Genomic DNA, 26,243 nt, shown 5'->3' on the forward strand with positions numbered 1-26,243 from the left:
AACACTGGTAGCATGCCGCGACAGCGTGGACGTGAACCGTATGTGCAGTTGACGGACTTTGAGCGAGGGCGTATAGTGGGCATGCGGGAGGCCGGGTGGACGTACCGCCGAATTGCTCAACACGTGGGGCGTGAGGTCTCCACAGTACATCGATGTTGTCGCCAGTGGTCGGCGGAAGGTGCACGTGCCCGTCGACCTGGGACCGGACCGCAGCGACGCACGGATGCACGCCAAGACCGTAGGATCCTACGCAGTGCCGTAGGGGACCGCACCGCCACTTCCCAGCAAATTAGGGACACTGTTGCTCCTGGGGTATCGGCGAGGACCATTCGCAACCGTCTCCATGAAGCTGGGCTACGGTCCCGCACACCGTTAGGCCGTCTTCCGCTCACGCCCCAACATCGTGCAGCCCGCCTCCAGTGGTGTCGCGACAGGCGTGAATGGAGGGACGAATGGAGACGTGTCGTCTTCAGCGATGAGAGTCGCTTCTGCCTTGGTGCCAATGATGGTCGTATGCGTGTTTGGCGCCGTGCAGGTGAGCGCCACAATCAGGACTGCATACGACCGAGGCACACAGGGCCAACACCCGGTATCATGGTGTGGGGAGCGATCTCCTACACTGGCCGTACACCACTGGTGATCGTCGAGGGGACACTGAATAGTGCACGGTACATCCAAACCGTCATCGAACCCATCGTTCTACCATTCCTAGACCGGCAAGGGAACTTGCTGTTCCAACAGGACAATGCACGTCCGCATGTATCCCGTGCCACCCAACGTGCTCTAGAAGGTGTAAGTCAACTACCCTGGCCAGCAAGATCTCCGGATCTGTCCCCCATTGAGCATGTTTGGGACTGGATGAATCGTCGTCTCACGCGGTCTGCACGTCCAGCACGAACGCTGGTCCAACTGAGGCGCCAGGTGGAAATGGCATGGCAAGCCGTTCCACAGGACTACATCCAGCATCTCTACGATCGTCTCCATGGGAGAACAGCAGCCTGCATTGCTGCGAAAGGTGGATATACACTGTACTAGTGCCGACATTGTGCATGCTCTGTTGCCTGTGTCTATGTGCCTGTGGTTCTGTCAGTGTGATCATGTGATGTATCTGACCCCAGGAATGTGTCAATAAAGTTTCCCCTTCCTGGGACAATGAATTCACGGTGTTCTTATTTCAATTTTCAGGAGTATATATATATATATATATATATATATATATATATATATATATATATATATATATATATATATATATATATAAAATGTAAAATGAATGGATGAAAATGGGGAAGAAATGGCTTTAAATGTTTTTGTTATTTACTTTTTCAGTACGAACTTTGTTGTAGAACCCCTTTTTTTACGTGTGGTAATAAAAATTCATTTAGACAGAATTAAGCACATTTAAAATTACGTGAACTTCAGCAACCCTCTCATGCTGATAAATTCAAACTAACTGATTAATAACATTTATGACTTTGAAAAATTATTTAAATTAAATTTTTTACGTATTTCGGCCTTGGCACATATTTTCTAGATGCAGTGGGTTTTTTAAATATTTACTGAATTCTTTCCCGGCGTTAGCATAAATGGTTAAATATTGCCAAGCCGACCTGAACGTTTAATAGTCATTGACAAAACACACTTCACTATACGTTTAAGTTATTTGCTTTAGAAATTGAAAGAACCAACAGATTAACAACTTTCACGTTAATTATCCGCCTGTGAATGCACAAATGTAAAACCAGTAATAAATTCAGTCAGTCTCAGGATCGCTATAAAAGAAAATTATTTCATAATTCACTGCTCATTTTACCTGCTCCAGATTTACGGGTTTGGTTAATTTTATAGCGGAACATTTTTTTTAAATTCGCCGCCGCTGCAAATCATTCGGTCAGGACACAGCCCAGCAACACCAACGATAATCGCTAATAGTGCTGAAAATTCTTTAAAGAAATATTATAGATGACATGGGCAAGCTAATTTACATTAGTAATACCCAATTTTGATAAATTATAATGTATTTAAACCATAACAATAATTAAAATTACACACCTTTATAATTTCTCCTCTAATGGCGGCTAAAGATAGATACAGACAAAAGAAGTCTACTCGTTCATATAATGCTACGTCACAGGTTCCTCTCTCTCTCAGCTCTCGAGGGAGACGACCAAGAATGCACATTATGTAGTGCTATTTATACTATTGCTGATTATGAATATCTCTTTGTAATCTTACAACATTATTTTCCTATGTTGCTATATTTTACATTTTTTCATCGCAGATATTAACATATTTCGTAATTACATTATGAGTATAGAAATATTACAATCATAAATACATCGAGAATATTATTACAGAAAATATTAGAATAATAACCAACGTCCTTTATACAAAATTAAATAATATTTTTTGTTAAACGCCGGCCGCGGTGGTCTCGCGGTTCTAGGCGCGCAGTCCGGAACCGTGCGACTGCTACGGTCGCAGGTTCGAATCCTGCCTCGGGCATGGATGTGTGTGATGTCCTTAGGTTGGTTAGGTTTGAGTAGTTCTAAGTTCTAGGGGACTGATGACCACAGCAGTTGAGTCCCATAGTGCTCAGAGCCATTTGAACCATTTTTTTTTGTTAAACAATTACAGTACATACGAATTGCTTCATAGCGGCGTACATAGTACAATTAAACGTCATTTCAGTTGATTAACAGTGTGTGGGCTGCCAGGGAGCGTTACAGACCTCAGATGTTAAGTCCCATAGTGCTCAGAGCCATTTGAACCATTTAAGAAAGCAAACTTAAATCAAAAGCATTGAATATTAACGGACAAAAGAAAAACTATACAGGCAGTTTTTTTCTGACGTTATTCCGTAACTGAAATCAATATGTATATATGTGTCAACTTTGTGTGAGTTTTTAATTCAAACAGTTATTTAAACTGCGTGTAACTGTTGAATAAGACTATTTAGCTTCTGAATGTGGTAAGTAATTTCTAAGTTGAATGTTACACATTACCTGAACAACCTAGATAGCTCAGTAAACGTTTGCACTGCTTATGAAACTAGATCGATGTTAGTAACTTCGCGTTTGAACAGAAACTCGATATATTGAAGATCTACACCGTATTCATTATCAGGAGCTGTTTGACTGCTGAGAATGGGTTGTTCCTCGAACTATCCTATATTATAAGTCAAATGTCGCTACTTGCGGGAGGGGGGTGGGGGACGTTGAGATACTTATTACACGCGCTTTTCTTGAATACAGGCGGCACAGTGGCTGACGTGGAACGGCTGAAATAGATAGAACTTCAAGGTACTCGAACGACACTGATAGATTTCCGTTACTGCAAACGAAGTCTGAATTCATTAAACAGTACTGAGTTTAGCTTGCCATCGTCTTTCATACGTTCGCCTCCGTAGGTACGTAGTCATCGTGCTTGCCTGGTACGTGGAGGACCTTTACATTCCCGACACTGCCAACGGGTTTTCCTTGCTGGTAGAACTAGAACGGGAATGCAATCACCCTCGTAAGGAGCTATTTCAATGAGTAGTAGTCGCTACAAGGTCTAAAAAGTTGACAAAGCCCGAGACAGCGGTGTACTGACCCCACGCCCCTCACTACCGCTTGCAAATGACGCCAGTGACAGAGGTTGACACGACGATCGGTCGGTTCCTACAGCCCGTCTGGGACGGAACACGGTTTGTTTCCCTGTTTTTACGTACGAAAGCAGGCGTCACACCTGAAACAAAACTCAACAATGTGAATACAAAATACTTCCGTACAGTTCGTTTATATACACTTCGTTGTATGCTAGTTTAAGATTGGTAGCGACTCAAAACGAGTGAATATCGGTGAAGCGTCGTACATCGTCTTGACTTGCCGGCCCTGCAACTCCCATCAACCACAGCGCCGAGTCTGTATTAATATCCCAAAGCGCGGCAGTTGGTGACAATCTTGTAAGGATAATTTTCGAACAGTTGTGACGCGGCTTGAACACGGAATTTGTTGCAAAGAAGCGTCTGCGAAAAACGATAAAGTGAGTAACATACTAAATCTGATTTCAATCAACTCGTCCCCTGTAGAGACGTTCCACAATTGTGTGAAACACTCCTTTAATCTCGGATAATGCATGTTGCCAATTTCTTCTACGTATTATCGGTAGATGGACGGTCTTCTGCTTCCCGTTACACTGATACTGTAAAAATCAGAAAAGTTCTTGTTCAATAAAGACTTAAGATTTCTGCAATCTTGCTGTCTGTCGAGATGCGGGGGGCGATCTCGAGTGAAGTGTACCCAGACGATGCGGTGACTGCCTTTGAAGCACTCCGCGTCTAGAGACGGCGCTTCTGCGAATGCGCCGTCTGGATGTAATCTGGGGAAACGGCGTAATGCGGCTGCCGGCGCTGGCGGACATTTGCATGATTGCAGCTCTTAGGGAGAGCCTGACGACAGCAGCCACTGCTCCACCTCCTCCTAGACCGACGAGCAGCGCTCCGGGACGGACGTCCGTTGCGGCTAAATTTAGTCACATCATTTCCGATCTGTAGTCACGAGTAAACATGTCCAATTATCTCAATAGCGCTGACATATGATTAGAACTGTACATTACGCAAACTAAAAAATAAGTTTCGAGCAACTATTTGAGTTTGTGCTTCGTATCTAATAACCTCGTAGTCGACGTGGCACACACAGTGGGTGAATTACTAAAAGTGAACGAAACTAGAAGAAATTCTACACTAACATTTCGTTGGCAGAAACTGAACCTTGCATTTTGCTAAATGCCGCACGGTTTCGGCAGCCATATCCTGAGAGGGGAACGTAAATGTTCTGTCGGGTTTATCTGAATTGATTTTAGACCATCTTTGGCAATCTAGAGACCGATCACACAGACGCATATCACTACAAACAGTTCCTATTTTTTTAAATACACGTTTGTGAGTTCTTTGCAGACGTGTCAATTACAATACAAAGAAAAGAATGTATCTGGAGCTAATTATACTTCTAACCATTAAAACTGCTCCACCAAGAAGAAATGCTGGTGATAAACGGGTATTAATTGGACAAATATATTATACTAGAACTGACATGTGATAACATTTTCACGCAATTTGGGTGCATAGATCCTGAGAAATTAATACCCAGTACAACCACCTCTGACCGTAACAACGGCCTTGATACGCCTGGGCATTGAGTCAAACAGAGCTTGGATGGCGTGTACAGGTACAGCTGCCCACACAGCTTCAACACGATACCACAGTTCATCAAGAGTAGTGACTGGCGTATTGTGACGAGCCAGTTACTCGGCCACCATTGACCAGGCATTTTCAATTGGTGAGAGATCTGGAGAATGTGCTGACCAGGGCAGCAGTCGAAGATTTTCTGTATCCACAAAGGCCCTTACAGGACCTGCGACACGCGGTCGTGCATTATCCTGCTGAAATGTAGGGTTTCGCGGGATCGAATGAAGGGTAGAGCCACGGGTCGTAACACATCTGAAATGTAACGTCGACTGTTTAAAGTGCCGTCAATGCGAACAAGAGGTGACCGAGACATGTAACCAATGCCACCCCATACCATCACGCCGGGTGGTAACGCCAGTATGGCGATGACGAATACACGCTTCCAATGTGCGTTCACCGCGATGTCGCCAAACACGGATGCGACCATCATGATGCTGTAAACAGAACCTGGATTCATCTGAAAAAATGACGTTTTGCCATTCGTGCACTCAGGTTCTTCGTTGAGTACACCATCGCAGGCGCTCCTGTCTGTGATGCAGCGTCAAGGGTAACCGCAGCCATGGTCTCCGAGCTGATAGTCCATGCTGCTGCAAACATGTTTTCTCATAAGAGCCCTGGAAAATAACAGTGCTCTGCAATAGGCCCAGCTGCCTTAAACAGTGCAGAATGTTGGACCGCCACAAAAGAAACAGAGCAACGACTTACCGTAACGTAAACCAAAATGTTTCGGTGGACACCTGACATGGCACTTCATACAACGATCAAATTCGCAGGTGGTACGTAATGCCAGCTATGCTCAGAAGATGAGGAAGGCCGTCTGTAGTGGCACGGGCACACATTTCGAGCATATCGAGAAACAGTAGCAAAACGCAGGTTGATGGTAAATTAGCTTTACCGAGACAGAGGAATCGTTGCCTAGCTACTCTCGCACAGACCTGAAGAAAGTGGGGCTCCCCCCTGACCAGGCACAAAGGCGCACCATGTGGATACAGAGAGCGAAAAGACGTGTCTCCATTACAATACAGGGCATTATTATTATTATTATTATTATTAGTAGTAGTAGTAGTAGTAGTAGTACTTAAAGTTTGTAAACGATCTCAGATTTTTTAACAATATAAGACAATTTCCTACAACGGTCTTGAGTTCTTTTTTTTTTTTTTTTTTTTTAGTTGAATGTATTATCACCAGTATTTGGTATTCGTCATCGCTCTGATGGCGGGTAATGCGTCCACTCACGACACAGAGTACGCTGGCCTGGCTGCAATAGGAGCGTGGCGCGCCGTGAGAGGTTACCCACTCCACTGACTGCAGTCCAAATATTGGAGGTGTGCTGACGGCAGCTGTTTGCATTGTGTTGCAGGAGGACCGTTCCTGGGCGCTGCCGCGTGCGGAGGGCTGCCCATGCAGCTTCTTGCTCTCCAGGTAAGGCAGCAACTGGCACAGCTCTCAAATACCGGGACGACTGTCCCACCACACACCGAAAACAATGTACTTATACGGTTCTTTAGAAATTTCTTGCACAAAAGTAACTTTAAATGTCATAAGGGTAGATAACTTACGGAAATGTTTGATACAGCACTGAATGTACACTACTGGCCATTAAAATTGCTACACCACGAAGATGACGTGCTACAGACGCGAAATTTAACCGACAGCAAGAAGATGCTGTGATATGCAAATGATTAACTTTTCAGAGCATTCACACAAGGTTGGCGCCGGTGGCGACACCTATAACGTGCTGACATGAGGAAAGTTTCCAACGATTTCTCATACACAAACGGCAGTTGACTGGCGTTGTGTGATGAAACGTTGTTGTGACGCCTCGTGTAAGGAGGAGATATGCGTACCATCACGTTTCCGACATTGATAAACGTCGGATAGTAGCCTATCGCGATTGCGGTTTATCGTATCGCGACATTGCTTCTCGCGTTGGTCGAGATCCAATGACTGTTAGCAGAATATGGAATCGGTGGGTTCAGCAGGGTAATACGGAACGCCGTGCTGGATGCCAACGGCCTCGTATCACTAGCAGTCCAGATGACAGGCATCTTATCCACATGGCTGTAACGGATCGTGCAGCCGCGTCTCGATCCCTGAGTCAACAGATGGGGACGTTTGCAAGACAACAACCAGCTGCACGAACAGTTCGACGACGTTTGCAGCAGCATGGACTATCAGCTCGGAGACCATGGCTGCGGTTATCCTTGACGCAGCATCACAGACAGGAGCGCCTACGATGTTATACTCAACGACGAACCTGGGTGCACGAATGGCAAAACGTCATTTTTTCAGATGAATCCAGGTTCTGTTTACAGCATCATGATGGTCGCATCCGTGTTTGGTGACATCGCGGTGAACGCATATTGGAAGCGTGTATTCGTCATCGCCATACTGGCGTATCACCCGGCGTGATGGTATGGGGTGCCATTGGTTACACGTCTCGGTCATCTCTTGTTCGCATTGACGGCACTTTAAACAGTCGACGTTACATTTCATTTGTGTTACGACCCGTGTCTCTACCCTTCATTCGATTCCTGTGAAACCCTACATTTCAGCAGGATAAAGCACGACCGCATGTTGGAGGTCCTGTACGGCCTTTCTGGATACAGAAAATGTTCGACTGGTGCCCTGGCCAGCACATTCTCCAGATCTCTCACCATTTGAAAACGTCTGGTCAACGGTGGCCGAGTAACTGGCTCGGCACAATACGCCAGTCACTACTCTTGATGAACTGTGGTATCGTGTTGAAGCTGCGTGGGCAGCTGTACCTGTACACGCCACCCAAGCTCTGTTTGACTCAATGCCCAGGCGTATCAAGGCCGTTATTACGGCCAGAGGTGATTGTTCTGGGTACTGATTTGTCAGGATCTATGCACCCAAATTGCGTGAAAATTTTATCACGTGTCAGTACTAGTATAATATATTTGTCCAGTGAATACCTGTTTATCATCTGTATTTCTTCTTGGTGTAGCAATTTTAATGGCCAGTAGTGTAGTATATCTTCAGTATTTATTCCTGCCTAACGCTATTAGTTCACGACTGTCCCCCAAGGTGGAAGCGCGAATGAGTTATTCCATCATTCACCATGGGGCCGTATAATGGGGCAGAGCATGCACGGTGCTTACTGTTTCATAATTTCATGAATCCAAATCGGAAGAGCAGCCGAATCATAGATTTCTGCTGTGTCCTCGGTAGTCGCGCCACATAAATGTCCTTGCTAGTAACCTTCGGGCTCTTGGTCTTCGATTTCCAAGCAGCCTCTATGCCCGCACACCCACCGTCGTTGCAACTGCACTGTTATCGCTTTGACGGCCACCCCCCCCCCCCCCTCCGCCGTCTTCAGCAGCGGAACTGTATATATATTATCCGTGCTAGTAGACAACCATTCCCTGCCGTGTGGGTCGTGCATAAACCATCTTTGAATCACATTGTGAATCTAATTGTGTGAACTAACAGTTGAAAATTGATCTCGATTTCTATTTCCAGAGATATTTCAAACACTTTCAACCGCGGCGTATCCAAAGATAGTGATTTTATTTACTACTCGGGAATAACATAGCAATCAGGTCTATTTTTTCTAACTTTTGTTCCCCAAATACTTTGATTTAGTTACCTTCGTAGTCAATATGCCTTCGTTAAATCCTACTATCTGTAACAGGACGATCAGCTTTTCTCAATAACCCTTGAGTGTTCACAGATATAATTACCTATGTACTAGCTGATTTTTGGAATTTAGAAAACACGGAGAAAGTCTCGTATATATTCTGTTTTACTGATACAATTCACTTCTTAAATTAATGAGAAATGGCACTGGGGATCAATGAAGAAGGAGTTGATCCTAGTGTGTATCGTTTCGGTGTAACAACAGTCAGTCGGTACCACATTCGTTCGCGTTCCTATCACCAGAGATATGATTTCCCATGAAACTGTCCTTTACCATTAATATCTGATAAATCATTAATATGTCTCTGGCTTTACAATGTCTAAGCTTCTTAATTCTGCCCGCATCTCGTGGTCGTGCGGTAGTGTTCTCGCTTCCCACGCCCGGGTTCCCGGGTTCGATTCCCGGCGGGGTCAGGGATTTTCTCTGCCTCGTGATGGCTGTGTGTTGTGTGCTGTCCTTAGGTTAGTTAGGTTTAAGTAGTTCTAAGTTCTAGGGGACTGATGACCATAGATGTTAAGTCCCATAGTGCTCAGAGCCATTTGAACCATTTTTCTTAATTCTCACGGCACGATATTAATTAGAAGCTCGAGTTCTCACAATGTCTGTTCAGCACAAATTTAGTCTTTTCACGGGCACTATATCTCACTTCTCGTTTATTAGCAGAATCGCCTTGACAACGATCGGCAAACATATTAGTATGATACAGTCCGACTATTTTCGGTCCCCATATCACAGAATAATCTATTAACCACCACTCCAATGTCTAATCCAGTTATCAGAATGATATTTAATTAGGCTTATAAACCCTAACTTCCAACTACCACGGAAGACTGCGAACATGTACCATTGAAAACAAAGACTCGAGACCTAACAATGCTGCGCATTGGTTTATGTATTATATTCACAACAAAACGCAACTCTGTTATGTCTTCCTTGGATTCCCTTTGTACTACCTTGCGTTACTCTATTTCAAGTATCTACTCTCTGTAAAATTTTAACTATTACTTCGAAATGCAACTACCGTTTTTTGGCTCATGGGTCATTTCATATTACAGAATTTAATCTAATATCCGTTTCTGAATACCCACTCTCTAAAGAGTGGTTACACCTCCAAACCTTCTTAGTATCCAACGATGTTGCAACGTATAAGTTACCGTAAGAGTTCAACAGTGCCGCCCGCATCTCGTGGTCGTGCGGTAGCGTTCTCGCTTCCCACGCCCGGGTTCCCGGGTTCGATTCCCGGCGGGGTCAGGGATTTTCTCTGCCTCGTGATGGCTGGGTGTTGTGTGATGTCCTTAGGTTAGTTAGGTTTAAGTAGTTCTAAGTTCTAGGGGACTGATGACCATAGCTGTTAAGTCCCATAGTGCTCGGAGCCATTTGAACCATTTTTTTTCAACAGTGCCAACATCAAGATATAGCCCTCTGTGCTACTAATCGAATGCTCCTGGTACTTAGGATGCCAGGAGGAGACCAAAGCTAAGTGACTATTTCCCTATGTGATATTGTGCAGAAATGTGTGTTACTATCTACCTCCTGCGTTTACGAGTCTGAGTACTGGCATAACTACATGTATGGCTGTAATAGATAACTCTGGTTCATGTAAACTGTGCTCCTGTTCTCCCTAGATAGTACTTACAGACCTGTACAAATATTCAGTTAGCTATCCGCAATTTTTGAAACGGTTCTCAGAAGACGTAAGAACAACATTCTATTATTAATTTAGATACATAATCATTAATGTGGACTTAACTGGGAATATCTCAAATGTATACCAACGGCGGTTTATCATTTCTTATTGTGTGAATAGTAGGATTTTTATGCTATACTGCCAGTGAGTGTCCTGTGTTCCATTGTCGCTTTGTTTACTCGTTTTCGTATACTCTAATTAGAAATGTTCATTGTGGTTGGACACGAATTAAATAATGAATTGTCAAAACCAATTGCAATAGGACATTTTTTTTGATTCGCTAGCAGAACGGACGAGTTCCGAACGCCAGTAAATAAAAATAAATCCAAATTCGCTACTACAAAAATGTTTCAAATGGCTCTGAGCACTATGGGACTTAACTGCTGTGGTCATCAGTCCCCTAGAACTTAGAAGTACTTAAACCTAACTAACCTAAGGACATCACACACATCCATGCCCGAGGCGGGATGCGAACCTGCGACCGTAGCGGTCGCCGGTTCCAGACTGTAGCGCCTAGAACCGCTCGGCCACACTGGCCGGCTTCGCTACTACAGTTCAGAGACAATTCAGTATTGAATATCGCAAGCCACCACCTCAAAGATAAATTTTTATTAACTGGTGCAAACGTTTCACCGATATTGGATGTGTATCACATAGGACGCCGTGTCATGGTCAGCCAACAGTCTTTGATGCAGCAATTGAACAAGTTCGGCAGTCTTACATTCATGGCCAGTGTAGCTCATCCAGCTTAGTATTGAATGTGCCCAGTGTTACAATGCGGAAGGTACTGCAGGAACGCCTGTCATTCGAACCCTACAAACTGAAACTGTTTGCAAGCTTAATAGAAAGTGACAAAGGAAAAAAGGCTGAGTTTTGTGTAGAAGTGTAACAAAATGCAGACTGAGCTGATTTTCTTAACAAAATTGGGTTAACTGACGAAACACTTTCCATATCTGTGGTACAGTGAACTGGCATAATGAGTTGAGCAGAAATGGTCATCTTACCGAACATGTACAGGACTCGCCTAAGCTGTTAAGCTGTTAAAAGATTTACGGTCCCTTCTTTTTTTGCCGAGTCAACTGTAACTAGCACCTTGTACCTGGACATGCTTCAACGTTATCTGATGTCTCAATTACAACACGATATGAGCAGAGAATTTATTTTCCAGCAAGATGGCGTCACAACATAATTATTGTGAAGTTGTCGTGTATTTTCGTAAGAATATGCCGACTTGGACAGGACGTGATGGAACAATATCCTCACAAGCACGATTATCTGTTTTAACCCCAATGGAGTACATTAAAGGTAGAGTATTTGTTCATCCGCTTCCGGAAAACTTCGAGGACAACAAGTCAGACAAGCAGTTGCCACCATATGTAAAGACTTGGCAGGAAATAGTTTTCATATGGAACATTTATCGCGTTACAAAAGGTAGCCACATTGAACATTTGTAAATAAAACTTGAACATACGCTGCATTCAGTGCTATGTCAAATACTTCTGAGTTAGTTACAATTTACAAACATATTTTATTTTTAACTACTTTCCCTTCAAAAAACACGGGGATAACAGCCTTTAGCGTCCGGAAAAATGATGGTCTTTAGCTCGGATTGGGGACTTGTGGGGAAGGAATTCGACCGTGTTCTTTCACAGGTACCATCCCCAAGCGATTTAATGAAACTACGGAAACCTTAAATCTGGACGGTTGGATCGAGAGTTAAACTACCAACCTCACAAGTGAGAGTAAGTTCATGATCACTTTGCCACCTTGCTCGCTCTAGTACTCAGTTATCTCACTGCACTTTGCCAGAGCTCTCTCCAGTCAATAATTTCCATTCTTGATGGTCGATTATGTAAAGTCTGTAAATACCCAACTGCATCTGCCATAATCTAGACATTGTGCTCAAAATTTGTCCCGGGTCTTACATCTTTCTCACAGTAAATTATCCAGGCAGAAGGGAGTATAATAATGAACACACATACGAACACACACACACACACACACACACACACACGTGTACATTCGAGTTGTTTCAACCAGCCTTAATAATGTGCCACCTATATCTGACATCGTCTGCCTTCGCTCCTGGTTGATGGCAATAGGACTTACGGAGACATGAATTGCTTTCTGGCTTCTTCGGATTTTACTACCGCGCGGGCGAAAGCACTGCATCCAACAAATATATTGTTGCCCCAAGCCGTATAAGTGCTGCTCTTGAAGCAAATAGCATCTGTATACGTATAAACCTCAGATATTTCCCGAACCGTGTAAGCTATCATCACCTTGTTACTCAAATGAGTTGTGAGAAAGATCTAACTGAATGACGTATAGTCTCTTTTTATTGCCGTATTAGTTACTGAGATTTCAGGATCAACTCCACTGTACCAAATGAAATTACACGGATTTCTGTTACTGCTGTCGTAGTTCTAAAAGAGGCGAATTCAACGAGGTTTTGCTCTTCAGAATCAGACAACTTGTTTAGGTGAAAGTAGAATATTTGTAATTTAGAGTTAATCTATTTTATACCTGAAACCGATTGCCGTCTTGGGCAGAAGTTCCTAATTTCATACCCAAATAAGGTCAGTTGCTACTTTCACTAATGATTCGCAAAAGGTACAGGGAAGGGCTACAAATGAGGCAGTAGATGTAACCTCCGCCACACGCCTCGACGTTGTTTGCGGCACGGAAATGTAGGTTTTTTATTTTTATTTTATTTTATTTATTTATTTATTTATTTTTTTTCTTGTAGCGTGCAAACTTCCACCAAAGTGTCAGTCTGCTCGCCCCGATGAGTCTTCGCGTGCTCTGGCGTTCTTCTCAAAGCAGAAGTTTGAGTTGCCTGCAGTCAGTGCTCCCAGTCGTCTTTCTGGGAAGGCAAACAGAATAGTGGACGCGTTCATTCCAAGAAAGGAGGAGCTTACGGGCCATTCTTGCGTTCTTTCCTTGTACACTGTTGGTCTGTTTGTCTCGCCGAGCGCTAACAACTGGAGAGATTGAAAAGCTACAGAGAAGAGTCCGTTCTTTTGACTACTGTGATGGGTCGACACGAGTGCTTTAGACACGCCCAATAAATCCCGCTGACGAGAAGGTAGTCACGGAATGCCTGATAGGCTACTTTTCAAGTACTGGAAGTCTTCGTCGGAAAATCAGGACGAATTCAAATGGTTCAAATGGCTCTGAGCACTATGGGACTTAACATCTATGGTCATCAGTCCCCTAAAACTCAGAACTACCTAAACCTAACTAACCTAAGGACAGCACACAACACTCAGCCATCACGAGGCAGAGAAAATCCCTGACCCCGCCGGGAATCGAACCCGGGAACCCGGGCGTGGGAAGCGAGAACGCTACCGCCAGGACGAATTACTCGTTCTTTTACACAGTACACGTTAGAAAGAAACCTGCGATGTGAACAGCAGGCAAGATTTTTTAAACTATCCCGAATTTCACACGTATCGGCATCGAAAAAATTCTTAATTTCCGTGGTGGCTATAGCGTCCAGTCTGACAGAACGAACATAGTGAAATGTAAGCAAAAGTTAATAATGAGGACCTTCTACTGCCTCTTTTCTGGCGTACTTTATTCAGCAATGTACATTCTGAAGCACAGTTTCATCTCTGTACTGTATGTGTGTGTCACCTTAGCACAGTGAAGGTCCTTACGGAGCCAGCTGAACCTCTGATGATGAAACCGTGTTTCGAAATGTACGTTCCCGAATGAATCACGCTACAGAAACGACTTAAACGTAGAAGAGAGAGCGGATAGATGCAAAGAGTACAGTGTAGGCCTCTGAGGGTGAGGACTCGTCTGGCGACGTCATAAAAGGGAACGGGAGTCGACAGGGAGGAGATGGGATTTCCGATATTAGAATCAGAATTTAAAAGATCTTCGGAGGACTCAAAAATCGAATCAGGCAGGAGGGTTAGATAACATTCCATCGGAATTTCGAAAATCATTTGGGGATGTGGCAACCAGAGAATTATTCACAATAGTGCTTAAAATGTATGACAATGGAGACTTATGATTATACTTTAGGAAAATATATTCCACAAAATTTCGAAGATAGCAAGGTCAGATAAGTTCAAAAACTAACGGACAATCAGCTTAACAGCTCATGCGAGCTGACAGTTGTACACAGAAGAAAGGAAAACAAAATTTACGATCCGTTAGATGACGATCAGTTCGTCTTTAGAGAGGATAAAGGCACCGGAGAGATAGTTACCGCGTTGTGCTTGATAATGGAAGCAAGACTGAAGAAAAACAAAGACATGCTCATAGCACTCACTGACGTACAAAAAGAGTTTGACATTGTAAAACAGAGCAAAACTTTCGGAATTGTGAGAAAAATAGGGGTGAGCTATAGGGAAAGACGGTTAATATTCAACATGTTCAAAAACACAGTAAAAAAATAAGACTGGAAGTCAAAGAACAAAGTGCTCGGATTAAAGAGAGTGTTCAATTTACACATCGAAGGACAGAAATAAAAGTTGGAGTCGGATTAAAGTACAGGGTGAAAGGACGTCAATAAAATTCGCTGATGACATTGCTATCCTCATTGAAAGTGAAGAATTATTACAGGATCTGTCGAATAGCCAGAAATGACTAACGAATGCAGTAATAAGGGCAAAATGAACCAGAAAAGACAAAAGTAATGAAGTTTCAGACATCAGAACAGGGACAAAACATTAAACATGATGGCTACGAAGTAGATGTTAATAAATTCTGCTACCCTGAAAGCAAAATTACCCATGACGGACGAAGCAAAGAGGACATAAAAATCAGGCTAGGACAAGCAAAGAGGGCACTCCTGGCCAAGAGAAGTCTGCTGGTACTAACCATAGACCTTAATTCGAGGATGAAACTTCTGGGAATGTACGTTTGGAGCACAACATTGTATTGCTAGTAAATCGTGGACACTGGGAACACAGGAACAAAAGATAATCGAAGCGTTTGAGATACAGTGCTACAGAATAACTGAAAATCAGGAATGAAGAAGTTCTCCGCAGAATCTTTGAAGTAATATACGGAAAACACTGACGAGGAGGAAGGATGGGATGATACGACGTATATTAAGAAACCAGGGAATGACTTCCATCGTATAGAGGGGAGCTGTAGAGGGTAAAAACAGTAGGGAAAGACAGAGATTTGAGTACATCCAACAGCCGCGCGGGATTAGCCGAGCGGTCTGGGGCGCTGCAGTCATGGACTGTGCGGCTGGTCCCGGCGGAGGTTCGAGTGTGTGTGTTTGTCCTTAGGATAATTTAGGTTAAGTAGTGTGTAAGCTTAGGGGCTGATGACCTTAGCAGTTAAGTCCTATAAGATTTCACACACATTTGAACATTTTTTTTTTTTTAGTACATCCAACAAAGAATTGAGGATGTAGGTTGTAAGCGCTATGCTGAAATGGAGAGATTAGAGTAGGGGAGGAATTCGTGGTGGCCGCCAAGTGCCGGCTATCATGGTCGATACACTAACGTAGTGTTCCCTGGTAGTTACCCACGACTCTGCGGTTCTTCATCCGAGCTGGTTGTACCTGACCGAGATATAGTCACTTTAAGGTCTGGATCTCGTGAGCAATGCAAGTAGAGTTTGTCAGTGCGGAATGCTGCAAAGATGTGCGCCATTCCCCAAATAAGACTTCACGGATGAGTCGGGATTAGCATACGAAGTGTGTTTTGGATTGACGAGATACGGCCGCCTTCAGATGACGAGTAGTTCAAAGTGTTATCGTTTTACATGAAGATACAGACATCCATGGATTTCCAGTCTTAGTATCTTAAGTTTTCATCACGTTATTTACTTTTTGTTTACTTTATGGACGCCAGAGTAGTTAAGAGCGGGAATCTGTGGTTCGAAATCGCCGAATCGAGCATTCAGCCAAGTGGCCTGTTAAGAGCAGAGGCTGTCTGCAGGCTTGGGCTGCCAGCTGCAGTATATGCAACTCGCCGCCGCCGGCAGCAGCGGCGTACGGTATGCATAGCAGATCAGCCGCACCTCTCCTCCGCTCGCAGCGGCTGCCGGCTGCTTCTCCTGCCTGGGCGTTCCCGAGCTTATCTCGGATGGCACCACCGGGGGGGCGACGTTAGCGAAACCCCGACGGCGTGCTGCGTTAACACTTCGCTGTAACAATATCCGCGACGGAAAGCTTTCCGATTGTCAATAGAACAGGTTCCCGCTGACCCCTACACAGGTCGTGCCAAGACTCTTATCCCTAACAAGCAAATTTTGTGTGGCAGGTGCTTCTTATCGTCCACATTATCGCCAATTCATCCCCCCCCCCCCCCCATCAATCTATCAACCTACCTCCATCAAAAAAGGTTTTGCACCACCCAGGTTCCCAGAACACCTGAAGATAGACGTTAACTGTGGATATTGTATCACAGACACAGTCCCTTTGACTGTTCAGAGATGCCACTAAATCCGCTCAGAGATGTAAACAACCATCGTAAGCAGTGCCTATTAGACGGAGGTGGTCCGACAGCCGATCAGTTCGTCATTCCACCAGGAAGGAGGTACACGGCTCCTGTTGTCCGTAGTTCAACCATGCCTAGACGGTCAATACCGCGGTTCGATCGCGTCCGCATTGTTACTTTGTGCCAGGAAGGGCTCTCAACAAGGGAAGTGTCCAGGCGTCCCGGAGTGAACCAAAGCGATGTTGTTCGGACATGGAGGAGATACAGACAGACAGGAACTGTCGATGACATGCCTCGCTGAGGCCGCCCAAGGACTACTGCTGCAGTTGATGACCGCTACTTACGGATTATGGCTCGGAGGAACCCTGACAGCAATGCCACCATGTTGGATAATGCTTTTTGTGCCACTAAAGGCTCGGAGAAACCCTGACAGCAATGCCACCATGTTGGATAACACTTTTTGTGCCACTACAGGACGTCGTGTTACGAATCACTGGGCGCAATAGGCTGCATGATGCGCAACTTCACTCCCGACGTCCATGGCGAGGTACATCTTCGCAGCCACGACACCATGCAGCGCGGTACAGATGGGCCCAACAACATGCCGAATGGACCGCTCAGGATTGACATCACGTTCTCTTCATCGATGAGTGTCGCATATGCCTTCAACCAGACTATCACCGAAGACGTGTTTGGAGGCAACCCGGTCAGGCTGAACGTCTTAGACACACTGTGCAGCAAGTGCAGTGAGGTGAAGGTTTCCTGCTGTTTTGGGGTGGCATTATGTGGACCGACGCAAGCCGCTGACGGTCATGGAAGGCGCCGTAACGGCTGTACGATGCGTAGATGCCATCCTCCGACCGAGAGTGCAATCATATTGGCAACAAACATATTGGCGAGGCATTCGTCTTCATGGACGACAATTTGCGGCTCCATCGTGCACATCTTGTGAATGACTTCCTTCAAGATAACGACATCGTTTGACTAGAGTGGCCATGATGTTCTCCAGACATGAACCCTATCGAACATGCCTGAGATAGATTGAAAAGGGCTGTTTATGGACGACGTGACCCACCAACCACGCTGAGGGATCTATGCCGGATCGCCGTTGAGGAGTGGGACAATCTGGACCAACAGCGCCTTGATGAACTTGTGGATAATATGCCACGACGATTACAGGCATGCACCAGTGCAAGAGGACGTGCTACTGGTTATTAGAGGTACCAGTGTGTACAGCAGTCTGGTCCACCGCCTCTGAAGGTCTCACTGCATGGTGGTACAACATGATATGTATGGTTTTCATGATCAATAACAAGGGCGGAAATGATGTTTACGGGCCGGCCGAAGTGGCCGTGCGGTTAAAGGCGCTGCAGTCTGGAACCGCAAGACCGCTACGGTCGCAGGTTCGAATCTTGCCTCGGGCATGGATGTTTGTGATGTCCTTAGGTTAGTTAGGTTTAACTAGTTCTAAGTTATAGGGGACTAATGACCTCAGCAGTTGAGTCCCATAGTGCTCAGAGCCATTTTTCGATGTTTATGTTGATCTCTGTTCCAGTTTTTTGTACAGGTTCCGGAACTCTCGGAACCGAGGTGACGCAAAACTTTTTTTAATGTGTGTATGATATTCATCATTATCTCTAAATTCAGGGGATGGACAAAATAATGTGAGAAGTTGTAGTATTAGGATTATTGTGTTTAAGGATCAACAAGACACATAAGGCACGTGTCGAGCTTGACTGTGTGTATTCAGTAACTATTAGACACGAGTGCAGGTTGTTTACTAGTAGTGCACACTTCGTATCTGCATTCAGAGGCTGAGGTCGACGTGAGATGAAAGACCTAACAGAGTTCCAAAGAGGGCAGATTATAGAGGCCCGATTAGCTGGAATAAGAGTAATCAAGACAACCAACTTATTGAACGTTTCACGAGGAACTGTTTCAACTGCTATGACACTTACGCAAAACATGTGAAGACATCATCGTGTAAACGTAATAGTGGGCGCAAATCAAAACTAAATCGCAGAGGTCGTCGTACGCTAACACGAACTGTGTCAAAATAACACAAAACTACAGCGGTTAAAGTGACTGCAAATCTCAATAGTCATCTTTGAAACCCCTTATCTATCGACATTGTCCGCCGAGAACTCCAAAAAGCAAATTTTCATGTACGAGCTGTTATATCGAAACCATTAGTGACGATAACCAACGCAAAGAAGCGTAAAACATGGTGTCAGGAGCATAAATCCTGGACGGCTGATCAGTGGAAACACGTCATATGGTCCGACGAGTCTACATTTTCGTTTTTTCCAACATCGAGACGGGTTTTGTCTGGAGACCGCCAAAAGAAACCTACAATCCTTATTGCTTGATTCCAACGATTAAGCACGGGGGTGGACGTGTGATGGTGTGGGCAGCCATCCATGGTATTCTGCTGGTCTCATCATTACTCTCAAAGGCCATGTTACAGCCAACGATTTGGTGAACATTTTAGGTGATTAAGTGCACTCCATGATTCAGATGTTGTTACCCAACAATTATGTCATATTTCAGGACGATAATGCACCCATTCACACAGCCAGGACAGTACAGCCGTGGTAGGAGGACCATGCAGCTGAACTGCACAATCCCCGGTGTTGAACATTTTTGAACCCTTGTGGGCGGTAATCAGACTCTGGAGCAGATTTCCGCCGTCCTCGTTACTACAGGAGTTAGAAGAGGTTCTGGTCGAACAGTGGCATAATATTCCGCTGGAGACGATACAAGCGTTACATGCAAGTGTTCCAAGAAGAATCGCAGCTGTATTACGGCCAAATGGGGGTCGAACCCCTTATTAATAAACCATTCCCATGTAAGTACAGGTGTTCACGTTATTTTGCCTGTCCCCTGTTCATAATCACCACTGTCGTCCACTGCAAAATGTACTTTGCGCCCGACTTGTATGTAGCATTATGCTTCCACCTCTGCCTCCTCCTTTATTATGGTCAGCTGTTCAGTTTTGCATTACGTAGCAGTCCGGCTCGTTTCTTATCTCGTGAAACACTCCACAGAAATTCCGTAAACCACAGGTCGTCCGTTTGTATAGATTTTATGGAACATACATCTCTATTCAGTTCCATCAGTCTCTATGTTATCTTCTGCGCCCGCCTTTTCCGTCACTCATAGTCTAATTTCCGTTACAATCTCTTAATTTTGTAATGGTTCATTGACTAAAGTTCTAGATCCCATCGTCAAAGTTTAGAACTGGCAGCATTGTTTCTAGATTTTCCGTTTCAGGAATACTGGGAATTCGCTTTGAAATGCCGCATTCTGATTTGCAAATGGGCTCCAAACCATTTTTATTCTCGTCTTTATTGGTTTGTGTCAAACTGTCCAAACTATCCGCCATTTTAGCTGATTCAGGAACCCGAATAAGTCCAGTTGTCAATAATAAGATATACCATAAATATTCCTGTTCAGACATTATCTTTGAAACAACCCCGGAAGAAGACTCTACAGTCGGAGCCAAAATGTTGTAAGAAGACAATACGATCAGTGAAACGACAGAAATATTCATAATCTTCCTAGTACTGGCAGTTGGACACGAAAGCCCTGTCTTAAATAACGTCGTTAACCTTCGCTGTCTTTCTTCCAGCAGACTGGTTACATGTCCTTCTAGTTTTGGAGTAGTTCTGTTTCTACCCTAATGTCATACTTTCTCATTGATTTCCGTTATTTGTTGTCCTCCTTATGTTGCCATAGCCGATAAAGCCGTGTGAAAGGCTTCAGATAAGATGATCCGCTGACGCGTACTTTCGACCATGTTCAATGATTTTGAGAACATCTCCTGAGGAAGTAAAATACTTTGACAAACTGGGCTTTCATTGCTAATTTCATTCTCGAATTCTGAATTTTCCACTCCCTGGATGTATTCGAACTTTAGCTTTGCGGAATGCGATGCCTATAAAGTTGATCAATGAAATTTACTCAAATTCCATCTGCGCTGAGGGAATTAAATTACGAAATGACATAAAAAATTGTAGATAAGTTCAGCCACGATGGGTCGAGCTTCAGTAGTGGCAACTATTTATTTACAACTAATACAAAATAAATGTTCGTTTCAAAGTTTTTACTGTCGTTCAAAATAGTATCTAACCCGTTGTCGTCAATGTGGAAGTCGTAGAACACTCTTAGTAGCGCCAGTTATGTTGGCAGTTCGAGTGGAGCGGTCTATTGCTCGCAGAATCTCTGTAACAGTTCTGAAGTAAATGGCATGAAGCGCTTCCTTCATCGTAAGAATCATGCTAAAACCACAACGGCTTAAGTTGCAGGGAGTATGGTGGATGGTAAAACATTCCCCAGCACCAACAGCCGAACAAATCAGTCACAACTCACGCCATATGCGCCAGAGCATTCTCCAGAAAAATGATGGACGAGTCCTGCAGAAATTGTCGTAGCTTCTTTCACTGGGCTGTTCCTTTCCAGAAGATAGTCTACAGACAGCTTAGAGAAAGTCGTCTGACTGCTTTAACGTGGCCCACCACTAATTATTCTCCTGCGCTAATCGTGTCAGCTCAGAGTAGCAGCTGCAACGTACGTCTCAATTATTTGTTGACTCTATCCAAGTCTCTGTCTACCTGTATAGTTTTTAACCCTCTACAGCGCCCTCTACTACGAAGAAGGCTATTCTCACACTACTGGCCATTAAAATTGCTACACCAAGAAGAAATGCAGATTCATTGGACAAATATATTATACTAGAACTGACATGTGATTACATTTTCAAGCAATTTGGGTGTATAGATCCTGAGAAATCAGTATCCCGAACAACCACCCCTGGCCGTAATAACGCCCGTTATACGGCTGGGCATTGAGTCAAACATAGTTTGGATGGCGTGTACAGGTATAGCTGCCCATGCAGCATCAACACCATACCACAGTTCATCAAGAGTAGTGACTGGCGTATTGTGACGAGCCAGTTGCTCGGCCACCATTGACCGGACGTTTTCAGTTGGTGAGAGTTCTGGAGAATGTGCTGGCCAGGGCAGCAGTCGAACATTTTCTGTATCCAGAAAGGTCCGTACTGGACCTGCAACATGCGGTCGTGCATTATCCTGCTGAAATGTAGGGTTTCGCAGGGATCGATTGAAGGGTAGAGCCTGTCGTAACACAACTGAAATGTAACGTCCACTGTTCAAAGTGCCGTCAATGCGAACAAGAGCTGACTGAGACGTGTAACCAATGGCACCCCATACCATCACGCCGAGTGATAAGCCAGTATGGCGATGACGAATACACGCTTCCAATGTGCGTTCACCACGATTTCGCCAAACGCGGATGCGACCATCTTGATGCTGTAAACAGAGCCTGGATTCATCCGAAAAAATGAAGTATTGCAATTCGTGCACCCAGGTTCGTCGTTGAGTACACCATCGCAGGCTCTCCTGTCTGTGATGCAGCTTCAAGAGTAACCGCAACCATGGTCTCCGAACTGATAGTCCATGCTGCTACAAACGTCGTCGAACTATTCGTGCAGATGGTTGTTGTCTTGCAAACGTCCCCATCTGTTGACTCAGGAATCGAGATGTGGCTGCACGATCCGTTACAGTCATGCAGATAAGATGTCTGTTATCTCAACTGCTGTGAAACGAAGCCGTTGGGATCCAGCACGGCGTTCCGTATTACCCTCCTGAACCCACCGATTCCATATTCTGCTTACAGTCATTGGATCTCGACCAACGCGAGCAGCAATGTCGCGATACGATAAACCGCAATCGCGATAGGCTACAATCCGACTTTTGTCAAAGTCGGAAACGTGATGGTACGCATTTCTCCTCCTTACACGAGGCATCACAACAACGGTTCACCAGGCAACGTCGGTCAACCTCTGTGTATGAGAAATCGGTTGGAAACTTTCCTCGTGTCAGCACGTTGTAGGTGTCGCCACCGGGGCCAATCTTGTGTGAATGCTCTGAAAAGCTAATCATTTGCATATCACAGCATGTTCTTTCTCGTCTGTAGCACGTCATCTTCGTGGTGTAGCAATTTTAATGGCCAGTAGTGTATCTTAACACGTGTTCTGTCATCCTACCCCTTCTTCTTGTCAGTGTTTCCCATATGTTCTATCGCCGATTCTGAGAAGAACCTCCGCAGTCCTTATCGGTCCATCCAATTTTCAAAATTCTTCTGTAGTACCACATCTTAAATGCTTAGATTCTCTTCTGTTCTGGTTTCACGGTACGGAGGATTGTACAGGACGAAGATTCGCAGCATTGACATCAGATTTTAGCAGGTCTCAGGGGGAGTGTTCTCCTGAAGATGGCGGACAGATGAATCACCATAATATCGACGACTCGTGTTGTTTTTAGGAACCGGCTGCAAACTCCAGCAGACTACCAAGAATTGTCCGACTTAACTGGGAATTTCTGTGGAGTGAAGTAATGCTACTAGAAGACACGTCACAAACGTGCACTTACACTTGAGTATTGTTGGAACTAGAGATTTAATGTGACTTGATAGTGAGTTACTGTACAACACAAATTGGTTGCAATTTGAAAATAAAAAACGCTGGCATAAAAAAATTGGTGAGCTTTCCAGTTCATCCAAGTTTTATTGTTGCAACAGTGCATGTGAAGTACATGAAATGATCACACTCACAGATCAATTGCAGAAGCGGTTCTGAGGTACCAAGTATCGACCCTTGAAGAAACACTCATATTTGTACGTCGTGTAGCCCCCACAGGTGGCATTAGAAGTGCTGACTCTGGCATCCAGCCGAGTGTATAGATGGTGAATACTTCTCTGGGATACATAATTCCACACCTGCTCGACCTCTACAGGTAGTTCTGTAGCAGCTGTTGCTCGACAGGTTGTACGAGTCACTTCTCGTCCCATCGTATTACGCACGTGCTAGATTGGAGGTAAGTCCGGATACTGTGCCGGCCAGGGAAGTTCCTGGGCTTCTTGCAGAGAACCTTCAGTTTCACGGGCAGCGTATGGATGAGCGTTATCATGTCGTAACAAAACATCTACCAGTGAGAAGAACGACAAAAAAAGGATCTAACAACATTCTGCATTCTGGTTAGCATCCATTCTAGACACACAAAGGTGAAAGAGCTTGTTGTTGTTGTGGTATTCAGTCCAGAGACTGGTTTGATGCAGCTCTCCATGCTACTCTATCCTGTGCAAGCTTCTTCATCTCCCAGTACCTACTGCAACCTACCTCCAATGCTAAATTTGTGATCCTTTGATGCCTCAGAATATGCCCTACCAACCGGTCCCTTCTTCTAGTCAAGTTGTGCCACGAACTCCTCTTCTCCCCAATTTTATTGAATACCTCCTCATTAGTTATGTGACCTACTCATCTAATCTTCAGCATTCTTCTGTAGCACCACATTTCGAATGCTTCTATTCTCTTCTCGTCCAAACTAGTTATCGTCCATGTTTCACTTCCATACATGGCTACACTCCATACAAATACTTTCAGAAACGACTTGCTGACACTTAAATCTATACTCGATGTTAACAAATTTCTCTTCTTCAGAAACGCTTTCCTTGCCATTGCCAGTTGACATTTTATATCCTCTCTACTTCGACCATCATCAGTTATTTGGCTCCCCAAATAGCAAAAATCGTTTACTACTTTAAGCGTCTCATTTCCTAATGTAATGCCTGCAGAATGACTCAATTTAATTCGGCTACATTCCAATAACCTCGTTTTGCTTATGTTGGTGTTCATCTTGTATCCTCCTTTCAAGAACCGGTCCATTCCGTTCAACTGCTCTTCCAGGTCCTTTGCTGTCTGTGACAGAATTACAATGTTATCGGCGAACCTCAAAGTTTTTATTTCTTCTGCATGGATTTTAATTCCAACTCCGAATTTTTATTTGGTTTCCTTTATTGCTTGCCGGCCGGTGTGGCCGTGCGGTCTGGGCGCTTCAGTCTGGAACCGCGTGACCGCTCCGGTCGCAGGTTCGAATCCTGCCTCGGGCATGGATGTGTGTGATGTCCTTAGGTTAGTTAGGTTTCAGTAGTTATAAGTTCTGATGACCACAGATGTTAAGTCCCATAGTGCTCAGAGCCATTTGAACCTTTACTGCTTGCTCAATATACAGATTGAATAACATCGGGAATACGCTACAACCCTGTCTCACTATCGCACCCCAAATCATAAGCACTGTGGTGTGGCCGTTGTGTCTTGGATTAAGGCACTGTTGGCGACAACATTTAACAGTTCTACCCCGTTTGCGCAAACCACTATCACTTGCGTGTAGGCAGAATCTGCTTTCGTGGCTGAAGACCACACCACAGCATTCAATCTTCAAAGTGATCCTCTGATGGCACCAGTCGAGACGTGCACGTCGATGGCTGTGGCGTGAGTGGCTAGAGGCGTGCGCGCCCGTAGTCCCACTGCTAACAAACTGTTCACAACAGTTCGTGTTGACACGTCTGGGCAGAGAAGCCCTCTTGCCTGTGCTGTGGTAGCTGTACGAATTGCCACTGCGGTCCTCACAATACGACGAACCTGGTAGGCATCTGTACTGCTTGGACCTCCAGTACCTCATGTACAAGTTTGTGAGAATGTTCGTGTGACCGCTGATACCAGCATCGTTGCACAACTGACAGATTTACTTCCACCAGCATCTCCTCTCCTACCTCCTAAACAACTCAGGAGAAGAGGTACTGGCGAAAGTAAAAGTGAGGACGTGTCGCGTGTCTTGGGTCGGGCTTGGAAAGCTCACTTATGCCGGGTTTTCTTAAGAGCAGAAATTTTGCGCCGTGCGAACATGACAGGACGTTTTTCATCAGCAGGGACGCACAACTTAAGTACTTAGCGAATTTGCATTTCCCCAGAAAAAGAAAGTATAAGCGCATTATCTGTTCAGTCCACATGTGCTATATACCAGGTACATGGTGGGAAAGCAGTTTTCTTATAGCTGCAAATGAACAATTTTTATTAATTGCAAGAAATTCAAAGAAAAGACACTTTGAAAAGTCTGCAACAAGTAACAAAAACCTCATCTTCATGCAACCACAAAGCAATCTTCATTGATACCAGTGTGCTTTATATAGCAAATAGAGTATAGAACGTAATACAAAAGTCTTGTTCGGTATTTTATTAGTAATACCAATTGGAAGGTCATTTATAGTCAAAGCATTCTGTGACGGCCTAATGTAAAATATGCAAATATCATTACCTTGAAACTAAAAAATGCGAGCGCCTAAGATATGAAATTTTAAATAGTATTTTCATTTAACTCGATCCAAAATGGC

General features: G+C 44.5%; 1 protein-coding gene across 1 annotated transcript in view; it reads left to right on the forward strand.

The window, feature by feature from the left end:
* LOC126235263 (uncharacterized) overlaps nt 1–26,243 on the forward strand; it is a 606,153-nt gene that overhangs the window by 102,467 nt on the left and 477,443 nt on the right. Inside the window, exon 2 of the mRNA XM_049943993.1 lies at nt 6,591–6,652. The gene's annotated coding sequence lies outside the window, so the exon portion shown is untranslated. The remainder of the gene's footprint in view (nt 1–6,590; nt 6,653–26,243) is intronic.

This window comes from Schistocerca nitens, chromosome 2 (genome assembly GCF_023898315.1).
Source record: "Schistocerca nitens isolate TAMUIC-IGC-003100 chromosome 2, iqSchNite1.1, whole genome shotgun sequence".
Taxonomy (NCBI): Eukaryota; Metazoa; Arthropoda; class Insecta; order Orthoptera; family Acrididae; genus Schistocerca; species Schistocerca nitens.